This window comes from Polypterus senegalus, chromosome 4 (assembly GCF_016835505.1).
Source record: "Polypterus senegalus isolate Bchr_013 chromosome 4, ASM1683550v1, whole genome shotgun sequence".
NCBI classification, from domain to species: Eukaryota; Metazoa; Chordata; class Cladistia; order Polypteriformes; family Polypteridae; genus Polypterus; species Polypterus senegalus.
In genome coordinates, this window is record NC_053157.1 from 69041344 (window position 1) to 69048160 (window position 6817).

Here is a 6817-nt window from a genome sequence, read left to right on the forward strand (position 1 = left end):
CTTCTTGTTTAATTCAGTAGATGCATAGATTATGGTGACTCAAATGCACCCGTGTTGCAGCGCAACAAATTTAGTGGTACAGTGAATTGTGCTCAAGGACAATTAGCAAAGCTGCTTACTTTTGTACTGAGCTGTTAAAAGTGCAATATCTGAGGCTGGTAACATTTTCAACAGCTAAAGAGCAAAAAATAACAATAAAAAAATAATAATTAGATCTAGAACTTGACTAGAGTCCATCTGTGACAAAATGAATTGTTTGGACGTCATTTAGAGAGGCACACACCTGTATATATAAGGTCCAACAACTCAAACTGTATGTCAGGACAAAAACCAAGTCATGAAGTTCAAGGAACTCTCTGTGGTGAGGCACAGATGACGTCAAGGGTATATAAAGCCATTTCCAAAGCTTGCAGTATTTCCAGGAGCATAGTGGCCTCAATAATTGTGAAATGGAAGTGTGGAACCACTAGGAATCTTCCTAGAGCTGGTCATCTGGCCAAACTGAGCAACCAGGCAAGAAAATCCTTGGTCAGGTTGTGACCAAGAACCCAATGGTCAGTCCACTGCTAAGATGGGAGAACTTGTCGAGGGGATGATCATCTCAGCAGCACTCCATCAAATAGATATTTATGGTAGAGTGGCTAGATAAAAGCCACTCTTAAGTAAAAGACATATGACAGCATTGAAAGGAGTCTGAGAGCTTGAGGAAGATGATTCTCTGGTCAAATGAGACAAAATTAAACTCTTTGGGCAGAACACCAAGCACTATGACTGTCAAAGATCAGGCACTGCTCATTACCTGCCTAATACCATTTCTACGTAAAGCATGGTGATGGCTGCCTAATGCTATGATGGTGCAGGGACAAGGAGATTGGTCAGCACTGAGGGGAGGACGAATGCAGCCAAATACAGAGAGGTCCTTGAAGGAAATCTGCTCCAGAGTACATGTTACCTCAAAATGGAGCAAAGGTTCAACTTTCAGCACAACAAAGACCCAAAGCATACAGCCAAGACAACACTAGAGTGGCTTCAGGACAAGTCTCTGTCTAAATGGAGCTTTAGAGGAAATCTGGTTGGAAAAATGAAATTAACTTTCCAAACCCTTGTGGAGAATTACCCAAAAAGACTGAAAGAAAGGGCTTCTACAAAGTACTAAATTTAGAGTCTGAATATTTATGAATGAGAGATTTCAGTGTTTCATTTTTAATAAGCAAAGTTTTCTGAAAGCATGTTTCCGCTTTGTCATTAAAGGTTATTGAGTGTCTGCAGTGGGCTGGCCCTGTAGTTAGGATATAGTGGGTTGGATAATGGATGGTTGGATGGGTTATTGAGTGCAGATTGATGGGCAAAAATGACAAATTATCTATTTAAAATTAAATCTGCATACCAATAAAGTGTGCAGAATGTGAAGGGATTTGAATACTTTCTGAATTCACTCTACGTGTGTATGTGTGTCTATCTGTGTCTGTCCACGTCTGTCTATCTGTCTCTATGTAGATAGATAGATAGATAGATAGATAGATAGATAGATAGATAGACGTCTTTTACTCAATACAAGAAACAAAAAGCTTGCAGTAACAAAAAAAAATGTTTAAAGTTTGGTCAGTTCTTCATTTCATGTAATAATCCATCCATTTTCCAACCCGTTGAATCCGAACACAGGGTCATGGGGGTCTGCTGGAGCCAATCCCAGCCAACACAGGGCGCAAGGCAGGAACCAATTCTGGGACAAATTTAAAATTAGTAAAATAATATACAAATAAAATGTATACCAACATTCTACAAGAAGGTGAAGGAGCGGACTTTGTATATAAAAACACAGTCTTGAACAGTAAGTGGATTTCAAACAGAAGTTCAGTTGGCGTCTATTTAAGTTTATCTTTTGCACAAGCAATAAATATAAGCGTAGTCCAAAAATAACACAAGGGAACACAGGACAAAAAATATTATAATGACCCAATTTGCACCCCTCAATGAAAGCTGTGACCATCATGCCTAATTATTCAGAAACAAATTAAACATATGCCACAATGTCAAAATGGTGATAGTAGGACAAAACATTACATTTCCATTTTAGAGGCAGTTTGCTGAAATATGGCTGTTTATTTGCGATATTTATGTGACCTAAGATACTGAGACTTCACATTAAGAATCACTTAATCCTCGTTCTCTGCAGCTCAAAATGAATTAAAATGTGTGCTGACAAAGTGGACACGTTCAACTAATTCAGATCATCCCATTTTTTTCAGTGACTCTTGTGGATTTCCTAGTGTAACGAACCTGTATTCACCGTTGGTTATTCCATCCTCTTTTAGCCCAATCCATGCATAATCAACTGATCCTTTTCCAACCTGCAAGTAAACACAAATACATTATGTAGGCTGAAATTAAACTTTATTTATTTTACCTGAATGTGAAGTTATTTATAAATATTATATTTTTAAGGTATGATGCCTACCTTAAACTAGCTGTAGCCAGTTCATACACATGTATACATACTTTATTTTCATTATTATTTAATTGCTTTAAATTATTTACACTTGTTAGTGCTCAATTATCTTCTGTTAATCACCAGTACTTTTTGTTTCTAAGGGAAAATCTGACACAAGAAACTAAACAGCGTACAAAATATGAATTTCAGCCCAAGACAAACAAATGAACTTCATTCATCCATCCATCCATCCATTATCCAACCCGCTATATCCTAACTACAGGGTCACGGGGGTCTGCTGGAGCCAATCCCAGCCAAGACGGAGTGCAAGGCAGGAAATAAACACTGGGCAGGGTGCCAGCCCACCGCAGAGCAAAAGAACTTCTCTTACTCAAATTGACAAATCCTGTGATCAAAACTTTCGATCTGTTATTACTTATAATCTATTAGTCACATACAGGTATGTAATACATAAAAAAAAAAAACTCTACTGATGAAACAATTGTCTTGTTACATAAAAGTATAGGTCTTCGTGTCACAAAGCCAGTTTTAAAAAAAAACAAAAAAAACAGCAAGCGCAGTTTGAAATACGGTGGGGTCCTGCACATTGAGGTGGTGCAGGTAAAAACATGAAGTGATGGCAGTGCAGTTGATGATGGAGTAAACTTGTAAAGAGGCACATGCAGTTTTAAGATCAGCGTGGTCACCCCTCATTAGTTGCACTGGGAATTAATTGAGGATAAACAGAGAGGGAGAATGAAAGGAAGGAGTGTTTGAGACATCTGCAGCAAAGTCGGCTACGGGATTGTGGAGACGGGGAGAAAGTGGATCCAGATCATGCTCTGTGGGTATGGATCAGAGGTGGCAAGTGGCAGACCTATGGGAGGTTGCAGTAAAGTAGCGCAGAGGTGCAATCGAGTTTGGGGCTTCACGGCTTCAGGGTTGTTGACACAAAGCAGCATTTAGAGTATAAGTCGCCAAGTGAGGAACTGCAGTCAGCATGGCCATAGATTAACTGCATGTGTCTGCTTATTTGGAGGCTGAAGTCAAAGGGGACATTTTGGGAGATACTGCCAATGGGATTTGACCTGATTTGAACTATTTATGATATTTACTTTTCCTTTTCTAATGCACAGTGTGTTTAATGGACATGAACTGTGCACTTTTGGTGAATTTTGGTGAATATTGTTGCATCTCTTGCTCCCGGCTAGTCCATCACTGCTAGGAGGTCAAGAAGACATTTGGGTGCCAGATTCATGTCCAGAAGGGTGGGCCCTGGCAGACGAAGAGATTCATTATAGGAAGTACCTAAAATGTTACCAATCTTCCCAAAATGCCAGAAGGATACTTTCTTGATCCTTTAAGAATGCAAATGGAAAACGATTGTTACTTTTCAAATGAGTACAATTTTAGAATAAAAGAGTAGTATTTGGAAGTAAACTCTGGAAAAATGCATATAGCTTTGGTGTTTATCAAGGTCAGAACAGGTCAGGTTGGGGAGCATGCACTGGTACAGTGTGTTGCCGCATCCACCAAATGACGAAACAGCTTGGGATCCTGGTTAGGAACCAACCAGGGCACACACATGGACCAGTCCCACCCTATGGAAATGACCCTCTATCTGTCACAGCCAGATGTTAGGTGGGCTTCCCCTTGGCCTGGTCCAGCCACTTGGAACTTCAACAATGAGGAACCTGCGAAATCACGCCACATGGCTGTAGTACCGTAACTGATGCTCCCTCACAATGCAGGTAATGTGCCTTATTTGGGACTCCATGAGCAACTGCTCATTCGACACAAAATCAAACCAGTGGCACCCAAGGATTCTCTGAAGAGACACAATACCAAAGAAGTCCAGTCCTCACCTTAGGTCACTGGATAGCGTCCATGTCTCGCAACCATATAGCAAGACAGGAAGCACAAGAACTCTAAAGACTTGGACCTTTGTCATTTGCATAGATATCGGGAGAACCACACACCCCTTACCAGCAACCTCATGACTCCCTATGTTTTCCCAATCCATTTACTGACTTCATAGGAAGAGTCACCAGAGACATGAATGTCACTGCCGAGGTAAGTAAACCTCTCGACAAGGTCGACACTCTCTCCGCAGACAGACACACTGCTGATGGCTGTGCCCTATTAAAAGCCTGGATCTCAGTTTTTACCAGGACACTCGTAAGCCCAGACACTCAGACACCTCACTCAGTCTCTCAGTTGTCTCTCAGCCTCAATTGACTCTGCAAAGATCACAGCATCATCAACAAAGTCAAGATCAGCGAATTATTCTTCACCAGCAGATGCCCCACAGCCGCTGGACCCCACGACCTTGCCCAACATCCAGTCCATACAAGCATTGAATAGAGTAGGAGCAAGAACACACCCCTGACAAACCCCAGAATCAACTGGGAAAAATGCAGAAGTCCTGCATCCACTCTGCACAGCACTCACAGTACCAGTGTACAGGCCGGCCATGATTTCATGGTATATCAAGACTGATAAAAATTGAGTTTTAATTTGTAATCATAGGTGTAATGCCAGATTTATTTTTTAATAAATAAGCTTTTCTGTCCTATCTGCGTGCAGAGTATCAAATCGAATGGGAACAACTCCCACTGATCAGAAAGATGCTGGACAGAAGGAACAAATCAATGAATAACCACTACAGCCTCATTATCACCAGTTCAATTAACTTTGAGTCAAAGTAGAGAATGGACAAAGGTGGAATTGTCAGGAGAAAGTGAAACCAGAGAAAGTGAAGGAAGGGGATTTGGAGTGCGTGTGGTAAGTGACAGTGGACTAATTATTTAGTTAAGTCCCCAGGGGCAATAGTGTTGTGGATTATATAAATGTCCCAAAGTCACTCTGTAAAAAGGTCTGGTGTATATATTTAGATGCATTTGTGTTTATTTGTCGAAAGACCTATTGGTGAGTGGTAAGTGGACACTCTGATCTACTTTATTCATTCTGACTAGACAAAGAGTTTCCTTAGCTTATACAGAAATAGATAAGAAATACTGCTAATAAGTATTAAATCATTCTATAGGATGAAAAGTTACTACGAAAGTTAGAGATTTAAAATACCCAACATCACATGATTTGAGCTATGCCAAGTTTTAGATGAGGCTAGAAAGAAATCTTTTGTTTGATAATAGGAATATACAGTATACATATACATATTGTATGAGTATCCATATGCATTAAACTTACTGTATAAAATAAAGTATAATTCCGGGCAGCATGGTAGCACAGTGGGTAGCGCTACTGCCTCACAGTAAGGAGGCCTGGGTTTGTGGAGTTTGCATGTTGTCCCCGTGTCTGTGTGGGTTTCCTCCTGGTGCTCCGGTTTCCTCCCACAGTCCAAAGACATGCAGGTTAGGTGCATTGGCGATCCTAAATTGTGCTTGGTGTGTGCACCCTGCCCAGGGTTTATTTCCTGCCTTAAGCCCTGTGTTGGCTGGGATTGGCTACAGCTGACCCATGTGACCCTGTAGTTAGGATATAACAGGTTGGAAGTATAATTCTTCCTTACAAAAGTGCCTAAAAGAAATCAAGCAGGGCTACCTTAGGCTATTACGAAAAGATAGCATACTGTTTAAACGTTTAGGGGACTGCTGTTATGTGCCCTTTCTCTGCTTAGAATATTTGGTATCTTAAGGGATGTCCCTGGCACCCTGGATGGATCACAGTCAAGTACAAATAACTATTTCAGCTCATTTGTATGCAGTACCAGGGATCTCTTGTACCTATTAAGTACTGCAGATATTGTTTTACGAGATAGATGGTAGAGAACCATAATCTCAAGCCTCCATGTGGGATACACATCCAGTACTGAATTTTATCTGTCAGCGTACTTTTTATAACTTTAATGGGCCACAAATACTACAAATTAATTTCAGATTTTGAAGAGCACAGCTCAGATGGGTTAGATATGCTTAATGTGGGGAGGTCACTGAAGAAGAATAAAAAAAAATGTAGAAAATCAAAAGGATGCAATGCACTTGTAAGAAGTAATCTAGACAACACTCTCACCATGCCAGTGAGGAAACTCTGTTCTTCTTCATCAGCAATAGAAACAAGTTGCGCCCCTTCTTCATAACATCGTATTATGGCGGTGTAGACATCAGTGATGTCAGTGTCGTTGTAATAGTAACAGATTTCCTTATATTTTCGCCATCCTGGATTTTTGCCACAATCAGGCGCTAAAATTGAATTAAATGACAAGAGAGACAAGATAGACATTTATTCCTTCAGTATGTATTCATCTGAGCCAAGTTTCTCTGTGTTTTACATAATATTAACATTGTCAAAAGTATTTAAATTCAGAGTAGCAGTGCTGTTTTGGCAGCATCCATGGATTAAGCCTTGCAGATACCAAAGGAGTAT